The sequence below is a fragment of the Crinia signifera genome, chromosome 5, assembly GCF_055691185.1.
Source record: "Crinia signifera chromosome 5, ASM5569118v1, whole genome shotgun sequence".
Classification (NCBI taxonomy): domain Eukaryota; kingdom Metazoa; phylum Chordata; class Amphibia; order Anura; family Myobatrachidae; genus Crinia; species Crinia signifera.
Window position 1 is genome coordinate 181,562,896 of NC_139221.1, and position 19,449 is coordinate 181,582,344.

Genomic DNA, 19,449 nt, shown 5'->3' on the forward strand with positions numbered 1-19,449 from the left:
CGATAGACATCATACAATAAATCAGGAAATATGTATTCAGATGCTAATTTTCCGCTCGAACAGACAGGAAAATAGAAAGTCCCCTCCACTGGCGCCTAGAAAGAAGAGGTACATCCCTCCTAGTAAGATGGTGATCCTCTTCTCTGAGTAGAGAGATATAACCGCATACACATATATAATAAATACTGTACGCCCCTCTTATTGGGGTTACGGTCCTCTTCTCTGCCTCAATGATAAGACACAATATCCATAACATAATACAAATGATCCCTCCTCTCTCTGTGATCCCACTTGGAGAGTGTTGTGGCTGTTACCTGTACTAAGGGCCGCCGCCTCCTCTAGCATCCTCAAAAACTGTCTGCATTATCGGGGCAGCCATTTTTTCGAGTGTCACTTTTTATTAGCATCCGGAGTCGGGAGAACCGGGACCCGACAGAAGCGCCAGTGGCAGGAGGTTCAGGCCGCAGGGGGGGGGGGGGGGGTGTTTTGGGCCCAAAGCGCCCATCTCAGATCATGGAGCTGAGGCCCAGGAAGATGCCATCTTGCTAGAAAGTTGCATATGCGGTAAATTTACTAAATGTAGAGTTTCATTGATTTTTGGTTATTGATCTTTAAACAATATTGTGTTTTTGAGACTAAAACAGACATGTGTATATATATATATATATATATATATATATATATATATATATATATATATATATATATATATATATATATAGACATACAGGTAGAAGAATGGTGGCACCCGCAGGCTGGTAAAACAGTATTCTTTATATAAACATTGTAAGGTGCATACAAAATCCGAGGTTTCGGGGTTGGGACCCCGTTTTCAAGGTGCAGAATGGTGACAATGAACATAGAAGACTCTTACCTTTAAAGGCAGGAGAAGAGTGAAGTGCGCCCATCACCTGTGCTGCCCGGCATCTGGACAGAAGTGGCATGTGCTTCACTTCCGGTCCGGCTGTCGGGGAGCTACGCGTGTTGCCTAGTCAACCCAAAACAAACAGATGCGTCATTTCACACGCCATAGAGAGCGCATGCAAGCTATAACATTGTAGAATCAAGGCATACAGTTATATTACCTAGTTCAAGCATTCAATGGCATAATTAAACATGAATATTGGAGATGTCTTTATAACTAACTGTGTCTGTAATGGGGAACGTCCATTTATACTAAGCTCCAGGTGCCCGCTGTATTAACTCTAATATAAGTCACTCACTGAAGGCAAAGAGGCTTTGTGTTGCCCATAAGTTACTATGCTTAGGATACTGGAGATTTTATAATACTATAATGGGGATACTAAAGATGTTGTATTGTATTATATTATGTGTTGGGGGATGGAACTCCCGTGGTGTGCTGTTGTGATGCAGCTTCAATGGCACTTGTCATCAGAGCCTGTCAGTGTGCTCTTAGAAGACATTCCAGGGCATTCTTTCATTTAGACCTTGTGGGAACACTGTTCTTAATTTAAAGATCCATCATGCCTCTACTTGAAGAAGTGCTGGCTGGGACATGGTCGATGATTTGATGCAGTAGATCGCTGAGGTTGTGATTGCATTCGGCAAAATGCCTTGCCACTGGTTGGTTAAATAGATGACAATTGGGACTGCGCTTAGAGCAGCTATCAAGTAAAAATATCAGGGGTAGTGGGTCGCCAAACCCTCTAGAACAAGTACAGAAGAAACAATATGATATCTTGCCACTGGTTGGTCTGAAGAGCGTCCTTTGATTCTGTTGGTAACTGCTGCCTTAATAGCCGACCGGTGCATCGCTGCCCTCTCCTTAAATGGTTGAATGGTCTTACCGACGTATCCCAGTCCACACGGACACGTCAGTAAGTAGACCACATGTGTCGATCTGCATGAGAAAACATGTTTGATTCTGAAAGTGTTAGCCGCTGATTTCAGTGTAAAGGATGCTCCTGTGACCATTGACTGGCAGGTGGTGCATTACACACATTTATAGCATCCTGGTGCTCTTTTAAGAAAGGTGGTCTCTGTTTAATCATTCCTTGCCGCTTGGGCAAACCCTGTAATGTCCATATACATATATAGGGATACAATGAAGAAGGCACACTGACAACTCCAGAACTGGTGATAAACAATCAAGCTGTATTGGGCATAGTTGACATGGTCATAGCTACATCGAGCGCTTTCAGGGATTTTCCCCGTCTTCAGGATAACAGCCCACAATCAAGAAACAGCAACAAAAGTGTGCCCCATCCCCACCTAAATAGCAAACAAATTGCTCACCTGTCCTGGCGTGCGTCCCCGGCTGCCACCGCATGCAATACTGGAAGTCCTGCATCTCGCATTTCCTGGTGTTCAGCCAGTAATACTGTCCTGCCCGCAAGCCTTGTGTTCCAGGGCTGTAACTTCCGCCTGTCACCAGGTCAGAGGGCACCTTTCTCTGATTTTCTGCGGACCAGACACCAGGGGACCACTTCCTGAACTACTATAGTGAGTAAAAGAGAAAAGCATACATAATAAAAACATACATAGAAAAAAATTGTGATGCATACTAAAAAAAGAACGCATATAGAAAACACAGACATATATACTATACATTGTACCAATATGGACTTCAGATAAATAACCCCCAGGTTTAGAGAAATCTCACTATCACAGTATCACCCACTGTTGGCAGTTTAAATAAGGCTGTTCCAATTTATCTTGTCATTTAGGCCAACCGGTTTGGTGGTCCCCAAACGCAAGATCCACTGGGTTTCTTTAATAAGTAATTTTTTAGCCTTATTGCCACCCCGCAGACTATGAGGAACGTGGTCAATTATGAAATAGCGGAGGGGCTCAAGAGAATGACCTGCTGGCTTGAAATGTCGAGGGACCGGCTGGTTTACCTCTTTCCCTTTCAGAATTAAATTGATGGCCGACCCGTGGGCCGCCATCCTTTCCTTAAATTTATGGATAGTTTGCTCCACATACAGCAAACCACATGGGCACAAGATGATATATACCACATGTGTTGAGGAGCAGGAAAAAAACAAACCTGATGTTATGCTTTTTTGCACAGTGTGGGTGTTGGAATTCTCTGCATGTAATCATGGGTACTTGTGTATTTTGTCGGCTCCCATCGCATCGCATACCATAACGCATGCGATGGTATGCGATGATTTCGTTGGTTAGTGTACGATGCGATGCGATACGTTCATCGTACGATGTACATCGGGGGCGCCGCTATAATACACAACTACCTAATCATGAATTTGCAAGTAATGCAAACTCCACAACCATAACACCCAGGTGGTTTAAAATAAACATTTGGGGGTATTGCTGGATTGTATTCGGTAATGTCGGCCTGCACCAAACGGTCCCTTAGATTTCTTCCCCTGGTATATGCCATGAGGGGGATGGGGCACACTTTTGTTGCTGTACTTGATTGTGGGCTGTTATCTTGAGGATTGGGGAAATCCCAGATAGTGCTCGATGTAGCTATGACCATGTCAGCTATGCCCAATACAACTTGATTGTTTATCACCAGTTCTGGAGTTGTTATTTGATGTGCACCTGACCCGCTGTACTTTTGTTGGAGTGCCGGTTAAAAAGGAATATATATATACATATATACAGAGAAGAAAACGCGTCACTCCAGGGACTTCAAACCAACGTGTAATTTAATGGCGCATATCAACGTCGTTTCGGGACACTTCCCGTCATCAGGATGACGGGAAGTGTCCCGAAACGACGTTGATATGCGCCATTAAATTACACGTTGGTTTGAAGTCCCTGGAGTGACGCGTTTTCTTCTCTGTATCTGTGGGAGTACGCTGTGGCTCTTTACGTGAGCACCCGGGCAAATATACCATCGCCATCCCCTGCTGGCAAGTGGAGTGCCAGACCTCTTTGTTTGCTATATACATATATATATATATATATATATATATATATATATATATATATATATATAGTTGAGTATCCCTTATCCAAAATGCTCGGGACCAGGAGAATTTTGGATAACGGATTATTCCGTATTTCGGAATATTTTAATATTTCAATGATGTTTTTTGAAGTATCTTGCATTTATGCTGTATAAACACATAAAATACACACATATATATTTTATTACCACATAAAATACACACAAATATATTTTATTTGTTCAAAAAAACAAGGTTTCAAAACATGAAACAAAATTTGTGTACTATCTCAGATTATGAATTTAAATGGCAAGCAATCATTTTCTTGTACATATATATAGTGCCAGTTACATGTCATGTCCTCAGTAGTGCTGTTACATATGTCCCCAGTGAGTTTTTATCAAAAAAAAAAAATTCTTCACTTTCTGGAATGTATGGTTTTCGGAATAATTCGGATAACGGATATTCGGATACGGGATACTCGACCTGTATATATGGTGTAGAAGGGAGATGCACTCTCATAGTAGTGTAATAGCCGGGGTGCAAGGCATAGATCCAATAGCTTGTATCAATCACTGAATAGGCAGATTACCATTCCAAAGACAGACTGGGCCAGCACACCCTTGCAAATAGTATGCAACAAACAATTCCTTTAATGAGACATATGACAAAATTCAAATACTCATCGTAGTGGCAGTAGCTGAAGACAGCAAACACTTCAATTCCACAGCATTGCCCTGACGGGCCGTTTCGGTATTCATCAACCTTTCTCAAAGGGCATCAACCTGATACTGAATCTAGGTAACCTATAAGTAGTGCCATCTCACCTGAGTCACATCATTAATCAGTGCTGACACCGGAGTCCTCCCCCCGCCATCCCGATCACACAGCAGCCTGCTATCGGCATCCCGGAAATTACCTCCTCAGGCGGAACCAACATACAGCCGCCGTGTTCACAGGGAGTACAGAGAGGTTCACCGGTGCCGGAAGTGCGTCATGCATTGCCATGACAGCGCGGCTTGTAATGTAAACAAGCGGCGCAATTTGTAAATGCCATTCTGATCGCACATAATACAAATATTACTGATATGGAGTTGTAGCTAGTGCTACTATTATACTCCTATGGCTAAATCAATGGCATTACTATATCACAATGTCACGGCTAACATGACACACATTTTTACAAAAATAAAACAATACAAGATAAATCAGAAAATGAAATAAAAGTAAAGCAACTGAATTATATGTCATCAAACATCACACACATATATACAAATGTACAAGGTCATAGGTGGACAATAATCGACAGCTGGGTCCAAACTACAAAAATATAACAAGATTGAGCTCCTCATTCAATCCTAATGGTGCCATAGACTGTAACATATAGGTCCAATAACTTTCTCTTTGTAACAGTAGAGTATGCCTGTCCCCACCTCGTCTCAATGGGGGAATGTAATCAAATGGCAAGAAATGAAAGTCTTTTATACAGTGCCCCATCTGGGCAAAGTGTCTTGCAACAGGAGGTGTACTGCCATCCAATTTAATCAGGGCTTTATTGATCGATGACCTATGCATATTAATGAGCTCTTTCAGCATCCTGATAGTTTTCCCCACATAGATTTTTTTACATGGGCACTGTATGATGTACACAGTGTATTTGGTAGTGCAATACATCCTGTGCTTCAAATGGTACCTTTGGCCTGTTAAGGGATGCTGTCAGCTACTGCCACTGAGTATGAATTTACAGTTGACACATCCTGTACATTTCTTTGCTCCTGTGCCAGTATTCAGCCATGTGCTCTTTACCACTGGTTTAAGCCCCACATCTGTGGTGACCACCTTTTGCTGGATATTTGAACTTCTCTTGCAGCAGAACATAGGAGCAGATTGGCAATGCAGATCAGTCCTCAGTATGTGCCAATGTCTCATAATGGCTTCCCTCAACAAACCTGAACTGATTGAGTATGTATTGGGGAATAACAGTTTCGTCTCTTGAGTAATTTTTACTTGCGGTAATAGCAACTCTTCCTTTTTAAGCTCCAGGCACCTTTCTTTTGCCAATTGCACCTCAGCTTGACTATAGCCACGGGCAATAAAGTTTTGTCCCATGATTTCCAAAGTTTTAATCAAATCCTCCCGGTTGGAAGTAATCCTCCCGTTTGGAAGTAATCATAGGTTATCTGCACTTCTATAAAGCAGAAAAATGCTTGGTAAATGCACCTGTTCCACCACCATTTATCATTTAGATAACGTTTACCTCCAATAAACCTGTTTCTAACATCTCTGCCTTTTTAATAAGATCAAGTGTTGGCTGTCTACCATCATGCTATCTTCATGATTGTCCTATTTTTATATAAAAATCCAAAGTTGTAGTCCCATCAACCCCATAGTTAACTTTGCTTGGCATGTAATTTTAGCATTAAGGTGGTATATTTAATATACAGTGAAGAGTTGGGGCAGCACTTTGGAAGCTATGTATATGCCCCTAATAGATGTAATAAAAGAGGTTACAGCCCTGCACATGCATTCCAACTCTCCCACAGTGTCAAAAGAGACCGATAGATATAGGGCTCTCCCAGCAACCGAACAGAGTAGGTCAGTAACCCACTGCTTCTCACTTCAGAAATGGAAGTGGGGAGATGTGTTTGCATTGAATCGCATCATTGTATCTTCACCCTACAGTTTTTGGCAGGGCCATTATGTCATTTAGCTCTAACCCCACTTTAAAATGTTGCAATTCATGGTTTTAAACCACAGGAGGCGAGGCCAGGATGACGCAAAATCTGCACCACACCTCCAAATTGATATGAATTGCCCCATCTGGTGTTCTCCTGGAGTGACTTTTACAGCTGTTGGCAAAGGTGCATTAAGGCTCCTTCTCATGTATGTTCATCATGAGTATAATGATTCCAAAGAAAAGAGGGTTGGGATGTATTTTCCAATTATTTACATCTATCACACATTACAACCATAAGGTGAAGAGTGCATGGCATTGCTGGTTTCCTGAGTGTTGCACACTTCTCGCATTGGCACTGAAAGAGTTAAAACAATAATAAGGATTTTTTTTGACCACCAATATACTACTATACTATATAATATGTCAGTGTTTCTTTTTAATTACCAGCCAATTACTGTATACTGGTTAGTAAAATCCCAGCATATGTGAGTGTCCAGCATGGCATCTATATGTTTGTTAGGGATCATTAGATGTTGCATACCTAGATTAGATATAGCAATTACTGTGGGACAATCCCGCTAATTGAGGACTGTCCTGCTGTCTCTCCCGCAGTTCACAGTTGGAGAGAATTATGCTCTGCTCTTTAGAGAAACTGGTAATTGGTATATAAATGCCATGTGCATGTTAAATTGACGAAAACAGGGCTCATGGCACTAGGCCAGGGGTGGCCAAACCTGTCCTCAAGATCTACCAACAGTGCATGTTTTCCAGGCAACCTGTGGATCTATAGTAGGAATGAATGCAGCAGGTTTTAAAATGTGACAGTTAGTAATGACTACAGCTGTGCACCAGCTAGGTAACCTGGAAAATGTGGACCGTTGGTAGATCTCGAGGACCGGTTTGGCCACCCCTGCACTAGGCCATGTATCTTCTACTGGAAGCCACACCTGCTAGGCATGACACCCCATCCCCTTCTGAGGCGGCAGGTCCAGATTACTAAAGGCAAAAGTTGGAAGGTATGGATATAGTTTATAGCAGCAAATACGTTTTGAACTACTGTAATTTGATACATGAATAATTAATGATGAGCAGTTCAGATTATGAATTATGACAGTACCTAATTTTGGGGTACTAAGTGGAACCAAAGGATTAATTCATACCTGATTGCACGGATGCGACTTTTCAGGCTGGGTGAAAAAAATTATAGTATGGTACTATGTTGTTTTTTTAATTGCTGGCTGTATACAAGTTAATAATTGAGAGTGGTATTCAGATGTTTTCTGGAAGTGTCAGGGAAAGTGCAGGCATTTGAAGTAGTGTGACATCAGCTCCAGCCCATATCTGCTTGTGTTTATCACACCTGCTGAGCAAGTCCTGGGCTATGGACAGACTGCATGCACTGGAAAAATAATTCAGTAGTGAAGGGCTTAGATTTCTTCCCCTGGTATATGCCATGAGGGGGATGGGGCACACTTTTGTTGCTGTACTTTTTTTTTTTTTTTTTTTTTTATTTGCATATAAAAAAGACATACAGAAGAAAAAGAATAATACAAACACAACACTTACAAACACATACAAATATATGACATTGTAAGGTATTATCATTCCTTTCTTAAATATCCATTATTTATATAATCACAGCCCTAAATTCATGCAGATTAACCATCGCTTTACAAGATTACTTTGACATTAGTTTAACATTAGTTTATCCCCATCACCATTACTCTTTTGATGTTTGATCTATCAACTTCGACTTTAACCAATCCATCCATACCCCTCCAACCTTTATACCATAGCTCCCCTTTTTTTTTTATTATCATTATTAACCCAGGTTACCAATTCTGTATAATCATATAGGTTCTTTATTAGGACCGAGCAAATTACTACCTTATCATATTTGTGACAAATCTATATTACATTTGCTTTGTGTGTTAACCATTTGTGCCATATTTTATTAAATTTTGATGAACAGCTTCTACTTTTATATACATATCTCTCATGTTTAATTGTAAACTTAATTAGTGCCCTCCATTCTTCTATCCCTGGGCCATTTTTTGCAAGCCAATTTCTAGCTATAATGACTTTGGCCAGTGAACACATATTATTAATAAATATTTTAGTGAATTTATCCGTGCCTTCCCCTCCCCCTATATTCAACAAACAAAACTTGGGAGTGAGTTTCTGTTCCTCTATTCCAACTTCAGTTAATTCTCTTTTCACCTCAGACCAGAATTCCTGTAGAGTGTGACACTCCCATATCAAGTGAAAAAAAGTGCCTGGTGCCTTTCTACATTTAGGGCATATATCCTCACTTAGGGCTCCAAATTTTACAAGCCTCCCCGTTGAGTAATATGCCCTGTGCATAATAAATAATTGTATTTGCTGCGTCTTAATTGAACTTGTCGATTTTGGAATTGTTGCCAGGGTGTTTCTCCATTCCTCATTAGCGATATTCCCCAAGTCTTTTTCCCACCCAGATTTTACTCTATTTAGGCCATTTTCATGTTTTTTCTTTAAAATAGTATTATATATCTTTGATATCTTATTGGCCCTACCCCCTCCTGCCAGGATTTCTTTCACAGGTGAGATTCCAAACACCGGGGCCTCACTTCCATATTGGGTTGACAGTATATTTTTTAACTGGAGATATCTAAATGTAAAGGCTGAAGGGAGACTATACTCTTCTTTCAGCTGGGGGAATGACTTTAATTTGTTGTTCTCGTATACCTGATTAAGGAATTTTATTCCATATTCCTCCCAAGCTTTAGACAACTGTATAATATCACTTTTGGTTAACCTATTGCCACTGATTAAGGGGTGGTCCATGTCCAACATTTTAAAATCGTACAACTTATTTATTTCTGACCATATTTTTTTTGCTTGTTTCACCATCGTTAACTCCTTGCTTACTTTCCCTCCCAACATTAAGTTTTGTACTGGAGTATGGATGCAGCCACTATTTCGGACTAGGTCCTTTATCCCCTCGCCTATGGATGTATCTCCTAGCCAATCCACCAATGATCTTACTTGGCAGGCCAAATAATACGTTCTATAGTCCGGCATCGCCATCCCACCATCATCTTTTTTCCTAAGTAGGGTCTGGAAATTAATTTTAGGACGTGAGTTTTTCCAGATAAAGGACCCTGACATGCTGTTAATTTTCCTGAAGAATTCTTTAGAAATATAGTGCGGGGACTGTTGGATAATATATAACAATTTAGGGAGTATTATCATTTTTAAGAGGTTCACTCTACCCATACTTGTTAGTGGCAATTTACTCCAGTGTTTTATCTTATTACCCAGATCATACATAAATGGTGCAAGATTCAATTTCTCAAATTCCCCCGGGTTAGGTGAGATCCAAATTCCCAGGTACCTAAATACATTAACTACCTTGAGTGGTGAATTTATTCCTATAGCCCCTGCTTGAAGTGGGAGGATACTTGATTTGCTCCAATTGACCTGAAAGCCTGAATATTTTCCATATTCTTCAATTACCTTGAGGGCAGTTGGAACCCCCTTTTGGCCATCTCTCAAAAACAATAACACATCATCGGCGTACAACGCCACTACATCTTTACTTTTACCCCGCTTAAACCCCTCATTATGCAATTTTTCCCTTAGCAGACAAGCAAGGGGCTCTATCGCCAGTGCAAACAGACTTGGAGATAGAGGACACCCCTGTCTAGTCCCTCTACTAACCGCAAATGGGTTAGAGATATGTCCATTTATTGCCACTCTGGCCTCTGGATTATGGTACAATAACTTCACCCACTGTAGGAAATTGGGACCTATCCCCACTCTCTCCAGCACCCCCCACAGAAAGGACCACTCCACAACATCAAATGCTTTTGTAGCATCCAAAGATACTATTACCGGGCAGTGGTCCTCTACATGGGGGGCCTGGAGATGCATGAAAACTTTCTTCAAGTTAAAGGAGGTATCCTTCCCAGGCATGAAGCCGGATTGGTCTTCATATATAATTTGATCTAGAAATTTATTTAACCTCTTTGCCAAAATTTTGGCCAGGATTTTAGCCTCTACTGCAATTAGTGATATAGGCCTATAAGAGTCCAACATCTCAGGGTCCTTGTCAGCTTTTAACAATACCACTATTTTAGTTTCAAGCATAGACCTTGGTAAACTATTTTCCAAAAAACAAGAGGTTAGGATCTCTAAGAAAATAGGAGCCACTACATCTACATATTTTTTATAGACTTCTCCTGGTATACCATCCAATCCTGGAGATTTACCATTAGGGAGTTCTCCAATAGCCTCCTTTATTTCTACTATGTCTATTGGGGCATCTAATACTTCCCTACCCTCTGATGATAGGGTTTGTAAATCTATTTTCTCCAGATATGCCTTTATCTCCTCCTCCCCACACCTCACCTTTGATGTATATATATTACCAAAATAATCCATAAATGCTTCGGCGATCTTTCGGGTGTCATAAACCATATCCCCTTTACTGTTTTTTACCCTCATAATGATGTTTGAGGGCCGATCTACTTTGGCCATATGGGATAATAGAGACCCAGATTTATCCACACTGGCATATCTAGTATAGGAATGGTATTGTACACATTTTTCATTTTCTATCTCCAATTTTCCCAACCACTTTTTCCTTGCTTCCAACCAAGCCTTTTTATTATCTTCTGTAGTATTTTGCAAATAAGTAGCCTCCCACATCATACATTCCTTTTCTAATTCCATTATTTCCTTCTTATTTTGTTTTTTTTTAACACTTGTGGCTTTAATCAATGACCCTCTTATGTTAGCCTTAATGGCCTCCCATACCGTCCTATTATCAGCTGTACCTCTATTAATTGTCCAAAACTCTAACCAGGAATTTCGAATATTGTCAATATCCTCCAAGGTATGGAGCAGTCTGGCATCAAATTTCCAGAATTTATTCCCTCTATCCTCCTCCCCCCTTAGATCTAATACCAGAGGGGAGTGGTCGGATACCCCTCTTGCCTTATACTCCACTACCCCTATTCTTGACATTAATCGCCTAGTAACCCATACCATATCAATTCGAGAAAAAGATTGGTACTGAGATGAATAGTACGAAAACTGTTTAGCATTAGGGTTCCTCTCTCTCCACGTGTCCACCCACCCCATATCAGCAAGGAATCCATCCAAACCCTTGTTGTTTCTTTTAACATTATTCCCCTTACTACTCCATCTATCCAAGTCAACATTGGAAACATTGTTAAAGTCTCCTATTAACATGACCGGTAGACCCGGGGAGAGAGCAACAAACCCCAAAGCATCCTTCAATACCTCATAAGAGAATGGCGGTGGGATATATACCACTAATAAATGTATATGTATAGATCCAACATCACACTCTAAAAATATATACCGTCCCATTTGATCCAACACCGATCTGATGCACCTGAAGGGCAGAGATTTTTTAATTAATATTGACACCCCTCTGGAGCCTGATGTAAACATTGAATGGAAATTTGCCCCAATCCATGCCTTTTTCAATGTATTGGCCTTATCTCCCATCAAATGGGTCTCGGCAAGGCATATTATGTCGGCCTTCGTCTGTTTAATTTGATTTATCACTAGGGCTCTTTTAATTTTTTCATTAAGCCCCCTCACATTCCAAAATAACACTCTAATCATCTCTGCCGTTCACTAACACCATTGGGGATTTAACTATCTCGGTGATGGGGACCCTTTTTACAATTTCGTTATACAGATGGTACAAGCAAGAATTTTGAGTTACATTTTTAGGACCTTTAAAACATACCTTACACATAACAAGACAAAGAACATTTACCACGCCCAACCCCACCCCCCACCCTGTATACCTATACCCCCCAGATATACCTGCCCCCATCCCCCAATGTCCCCTCAGGCTTTAACCTAGGGCCACCAACGTGCGGCTGGCTCCCTGGACTTTCACTTTAAGCATTTTTCAATCCATAGACTTCTGAGTCCTTCCCGGTGCCCATTTATCCACCCACTTGGCAGCTTCATTGGGCATCTGGAAAAAAAGGGTCTGCCCCTCGAAGATCACCCTTAACTTTGCCGGATACAGCATCGAGTACTTTATGCCGTTTTCTCGTAGGAGCTTCTTAACATCACTAAATTTAGCTCTGCTTTTTTGAACTTCTATGGCCAGATCAGGAAAGATGGCAATTCTAGCTCCATTAAATTCTAGTGATTCCATGTTTCTTGCTGAACGAAGAATGATGTCTCGATCTCTAAAGTTCAACATCTTAATTATCATGGTACGTGGTGCTGCCCCCGGGGGCGGTGCACTGAATGGCACCCTGTGTGCTCTCTCGATTACAAAGTTCTTGGAGAATTTCTCTGCTCCAAATTTATTCAAACACCAATCCTCCATAAACTTAACGGGATCTGTCCCTTCCGCTCTTTCAGGGAAACCGACAAATCTAAGATTTTTTCTCCTCAGTCTTCCCTCCATGTCGGTTATTTTTAACTTCATCTCATTCACCTGATCCGCCACCCGGTCAATTTTAGTTACCAAGAGAGCATTGCTGTCCTCAATATTTGAGATGCGAGCTTCTGCTTCGTTTATTCGCACTTTGACCTCTTTAATCTCCTGCCTTATCAAGGCCACATCTGTTTGTATTTCATTTATTTTCCCTATTAGTCGTTCTTCACACCCCTTTATTGCCTCCATTACTTGCTGTAGAGAGATTTCAGGGGGAGGGTGTGGATCCTTACTCTTTACCGGGGTAGTAACAGGGGTGACTGGGGCGGAGGTGGGGGTGTTAGAGTTCTGAGCTCTAGCAAAACGTTCAAGGCGGGCAGCTGCCGCTGCATTCCCGGTTTTGTTGCTGTACTTGATTGTGGGCTGTTATCTTGAGGATTGGGGAAATCCCAGATAGTGCTCGATGTAGCTATGACCATGTCAGCTATGCCCAATACAACTTGATTGTTTATCACCAGTTCTGGAGTTGTTATTTGATGTGCACCTGACCCGCTGTACTTTTGTTGGAGTGCCGGTTAAAAAGGAATATATATATATATATATATATATATATATATATATATATATATATATATATATATATATATATATATATATATATATATATATATATATATATATATAGTTGAGTATCCCTTATCCAAAATGCTCGGGACCAGGAGAATTTTGGATAACGGATTATTCCGTATTTCGGAATATTTTAATATTTCAATGATGTTTTTTGAAGTATCTTGCATTTATGCTGTATAAACACATAAAATACACATATATATATTTTATTACCACATAAAATACACACAAATATATTTTATTTGTTCAAAAAACAAGGTTTCAAAACATGAAACAAAATTTGTGTACTATCTCAGATACTGAATTTAAATGGCAAGCAATCATTTTCTTGTACATATATATAGTGCCAGTTACATGTCATGTCCTCAGTAGTGCTGTTACATATGTCCCCAGTGAGTTTTTATCAAACAAAAAAAATTCTTCACTTTCTGGAATGTATGGTTTTCGGAATAATTCGGATAACGGATATTCGGATACGGGATACTCGACCTGTATATATGGTGTAGAAGGGAGATGCACTCTCATAGTAGTGTAATAGCCGGGGTGCAAGGCATAGATCCAATAGCTTGTATCAATCACTGAATAGGCAGATTACCATTCCAAAGACAGACTGGGCCAGCACACCCTTGCAAATAGTATGCAACAAACAATTCCTTTAATGAGACATATGACAAAATTCAAATACTCATCGTAGTGGCAGTAGCTGAAGACAGCAAACACTTCAATTCCACAGCATTGCCCTGACGGGCCGTTTCGGTATTCATCAACCTTTCTCAAAGGGCATCAACCTGATACTGAATCTAGGTAACCTATAAGTAGTGCCATCTCACCTGAGTCACATCATTAATCAGTGCTGACACCGGAGTCCTCCCCCCGCCATCCCGATCACACAGCAGCCTGCTATCGGCATCCCGGAAATTACCTCCTCAGGCGGAACCAACATACAGCCGCCGTGTTCACAGGGAGTACAGAGAGGTTCACCGGTGCCGGAAGTGCGTCATGCATTGCCATGACAGCGCGGCTTGTAATGTAAACAAGCGGCGCAATTTGTAAATGCCATTCTGATCGCACATAATACAAATATTACTGATATGGAGTTGTAGCTAGTGCTACTATTATACTCCTATGGTTAAATCAATGGCATTACTATATCACAATGTCACGGCTAACATGACACACATTTTTACAAAAATAAAACAATACAAGATAAATCAGAAAATGAAATAAAAGTAAAGCAACTGAATTATATGTCATCAAACATCACACACATATATACAAATGTACAAGGTCATAGGTGGACAATAATCGACAGCTGGGTCCAAACTACAAAAATATAACAAGATTGAGCTCCTCATTCAATCCTAATGGTGCCATAGACTGTAACATATAGGTCCAATAACTTTCTCTTTGTAACAGTAGAGTATGCCTGTCCCCACCTCGTCTCAATGGGGGAATGTAATCAAATGGCAAGAAATGAAAGTCTTTTATACAGTGCCCCATCTGGGCAAAGTGTCTTGCAACAGGAGGTGTACTGCCATCCAATTTAATCAGGGCTTTATTGATCGATGACCTATGCATATTAATGCGCTCTTTCAGCATCCTGATAGTTTTCCCCACATAGATTTTTTTACATGGGCACTGTATGATGTACACAGTGTATTTGGTAGTGCAATACATCCTGTGCTTCAAATGGTACCTTTGGCCTGTTAAGGGATGCTGTCAGCTACTGCCACTGAGTATGAATTTACAGTTGACACATCCTGTACATTTCTTTGCTCCTGTGCCAGTATTCAGCCATGTGCTCTTTACCACTGGTTTAAGCCCCACATCTGTGGTGACCACCTTTTGCTGGATATTTGAACTTCTCTTGCAGCAGAACATAGGAGCAGATTGGCAATGCAGATCAGTCCTCAGTATGTGCCAATGTCTCATAATGGCTTCCCTCAACAAACCTGAACTGATTGAGTATGTATTGGGGAATAACAGTTTCGTCTCTTGAGTATTTTTTACTCGCGGTAATAGCAACTCTTCCTTTTTAAGCTCCAGGCACCTTTCTTTTGCCAATTGCACCTCAGCTTGACTATAGCCACGGGCAATAAAGTTTTGTCCCATGATTTCCAAAGTTTTAATCAAATCCTCCCGGTTGGAAGTAATCCTCCCGTTTGGAAGTAATCATAGGTTATCTGCACTTCTATAAAGCATAAAAATGCTTGGTAAATGCACCTGTTCCACCACCATTTATCATTTAGATAACGTTTACCTCCAATAAACCTGTTTCTAACATCTCTGCCTTTTTAATAAGACCAAGTGTTGGCTGTCTACCATCATGCTATCTTCATGATTGTCCTATTTTTATATAAAAATCCAAAGTTGTAGTCCCATCAACCCCATAGTTAACTTTGCTTGGCATGTAATCTTAGCATTAAGGTGGTATATTTAATATACAGTGAAGAGTTGGGGCAGCACTTTGGAAGCTATGTATATGCCCCTAATAGACCTAATAAAAGAGGTTACAGCCCTGCACATGCATTCCAACTCTCCCACAGTGTCAAAAGAGACCGATAGATATAGGGCTCTCCCAGCAACCGAACAGAGTAGGTCAGTAACCCACTGCTTCTCACTTCAGAAATGGAAGTGGGGAGATGTGTTTGCATTGAATCGCATCATTGTATCTTCACCCTACAGTTTTTGGCAGGGCCATTATGTCATTTAGCTCTAACCCCACTTTAAAATGTTGCAATTCATGGTTTTAAACCACAGGAGGCGAGGCCAGGATGACGCAAAATCTGCACCACACCTCCAAATTGATATGAATTGCCCCATCTGGTGTTCTCCTGGAGTGACTTTTACAGCTGTTGGCAAAGGTGCATTAAGGCTCCTTCTCATGTATGTTCATCATGAGTATAATGATTCCAAAGAAAAGAGGGTTGGGATGTATTTTCCAATTATTTACATCTATCACACATTACAACCATAAGGTGAAGAGTGCATGGCATTGCTGGTTTCCTGAGTGTTGCACACTTCTCGCATTGGCACTGAAAGAGTTAAAACAATAATAAGGATTTTTTTTGACCACCAATATACTACTATACTATATAATATGTCAGTGTTTCTTTTTAATTACCAGCCAATTACTGTATACTGGTTAGTAAAATCCCAGCATATGTGAGTGTCCAGCATGGCATCTATATGTTTGTTAGGGATCATTAGATGTTGCATACCTAGATTAGATATAGCAATTACTGTGGGACAATCCCGCTAATTGAGGACTGTCCTGCTGTCTCTCCCGCAGTTCACAGTTGGAGAGAATTATGCTCTGCTCTTTAGAGAAACTGGTAATTGGTATATAAATGCCATGTGCATGTTAAATTGACGAAAACAGGGCTCATGGCACTAGGCCATGTATCTTCTACTGGAAGCCACACCTGCTAGGCATGACACCCCATCCCCTTCTGAGGCGGCAGGCCCAGATTACCAAAGGCAAAGGTTGGAAGGTATGGATATAGTTTATAGCAGCAAATACGTTTTGAACTACTGTAATTTGATACATGAATAATTAATGATGAGCAGCTCAGATTATGAATTTTGACAGTACCTAATTTTGGGGTACTAAGTGGAACCAAAGGATTAATTCATACCTGATTGCACGGATGCGACTTTTCAGGCTGGGTGAAAAAAATTATAGTATGGTACTATGTTGTTTTTTTAATTGCTGGCTGTATACAAGTTAATAATTGAGAGTGGTATTCAGATGTTTTCTGGAAGTGTCAGGGAAAGTGCAGGCATTTAAAGTAGTGTGACATCAGCTCCAGCCCATATCTGCTTGTGTTTATCACACCTGCTGAGCAAGTCCTGGGCTATGGACAGACTGCATGCACTGGAAAAATAATTCAGTAGTGAAGGGCTTGTGTATGGATTTGATGATAATCTTGTAGAGTAATGTGCAAGCTTCCACATGGCAGATTTTCACTCTGACTAGGCAATGATTTCCTGTTTGTAGGGCTCTGCAAATTAGCAGCCCAGTGATCAGGTCTGAATAAGCCCCCAAGTCTCTGCTTGCTTGTTCACCAAAATTGGGTCTCAAAAGGAGTCAAAAATACATTATTTTAATCTCCAGTATTTTTTTTTAAACTCGTCTTTATTCAATTTTTAAACATTTACAAACATAAAAAAGAAAAGGAGATACAATCAGATATCATGCTATCCCATACACAATACAAAGCAAAAATATACAATTAGATTGAAAAGACAGTACATAGACGTTGCAGTGGCAAAAGAAGGGTCAAAGGAAATACAATTATCGTATTATACAGGTTGGCGGGCTAAGTAGCAGAGTAGTCTCGTCAACAGCAGTGAAACAAATAAAGGGGTGGTACCCCATTTTTAGAACAGTACATGAATTCCATCTTAAAGAAAATAATTGAACAAAACCTACATCGTAGTGAAAACTCCCATTGTGCAAGCAAAAAAAAAAAAAAAACATCTAGTGTAGTAGTGATAAATTCCAGCTAGTGCCGTGATAACCAAATAACAACTTAATGTAACATGCGATTCTAATGAAAAATAAACAACAATGTGGGCATATATATGAAATATCGACCATAAGCCCGTTTCAGCCGCTCAGCCGAGTCGGGCATAAAATTTCTCTCACGCCTTGTCCTGACATACTGTGCTTATATAATTACCCAAACAGTATGTGCCATACCGTTCCTAAAGACTTTACTATAAAGTTTATCCTAATAGCATTCAATGTGCTCTAGTGTCTATATAATAGGAGGAAGATGTCCAATTATTCCAGATCTGGTCAAACTTATTCATGTTATTACGACGTAGGTGAAGGTACTTTTCCTGCATAACGGTATAGTTTACTAAGGCTAGCCAACATTTGATATCTGGGGCATTTTTTGATAACCATTGTCTGGCCACTATTACTTTTGCTAAGGCACACATATTATTAATGTAAAGTTTATTGTATTTTGAGAGACTACTATTCTCAACGATGTTTAACAGGCACGTTCTACTAGTAAAGGTGGCCCTTTGAATACCCGTATTGACCAGAATATCAATAACTTTTTCCCCAAAACTAGCTACCAGGCAGCATTCCCATACAAGATGTAGGAATGTAGCGCGAGCCAATTTGCATTTTGGGCATATTGCCTATGATCTAGCCCTGAATCTGACCATCTTAGTCGATGTCATATAGGATCTATAAAAGATAAATAATTGAATCTGTTGGGTGCGGATTCCATTGGTGGACAAAGGAATTGACTTCATGGCCTCCCTCCAGACTTCTGCTTCTATATTCCCTAACTCGGCTTCCAATTTCCCCTTCAAATCGTCCAGTGCATTTACATATTTCAACTTCCCCAGACATTTATATATACTGGAATTTAACTTGGTATTGTCCCCTTTTTTAATTATTTTCTTTAACGGTGATTCATCGAATTTTGGAGGAGAATTGGGAAATTGAGTTGCCAATGCTTGCCTTAGCTGTAAGTAACAGTAAAAATAAGATCTTGGAATCCCGAATTCTACAACCAACAGTTGGAAAGGTTTCACTCCATACTCATCATATAATTGCTTTAGCGTAGTAATCGAGTATGGCGTCCAAATCTCTCGGACCTGTAGTTCCGATAATTCACTGAATGTAATCAAGTCAGACACCGGATGTTCACTATCGATGAACCCCATATTCACGCTCTGGTGGGCCTCTTTCCATACCCTAACGGCTTGTGTTACTAACGGGGGGTCTGCTAAACAGATAGACCTTTGCAGAATTCTCCCCCATGGGCTGATCTCCTTATTCCCCAGAGTAACCAAAGCCCTAGCAATATCACTGCCTTGTG

General features: G+C 40.4%; 1 long non-coding RNA gene across 1 annotated transcript in view; it reads right to left on the minus strand.

The window, feature by feature from the left end:
• Positions 1-904: 904 nt before the first annotated feature.
• LOC146079605 (uncharacterized) overlaps positions 905-19,449 on the minus strand; it is a 56,126-nt gene continuing 37,581 nt past the window's right edge. The window contains exons 2-3 of the long non-coding RNA XR_014474639.1: positions 2,257-2,455; positions 905-988 (exon numbers count right to left, since the gene is read on the minus strand). This is a non-coding gene — a long non-coding RNA (uncharacterized LOC146079605). The remainder of the gene's footprint in view (positions 989-2,256; positions 2,456-19,449) is intronic.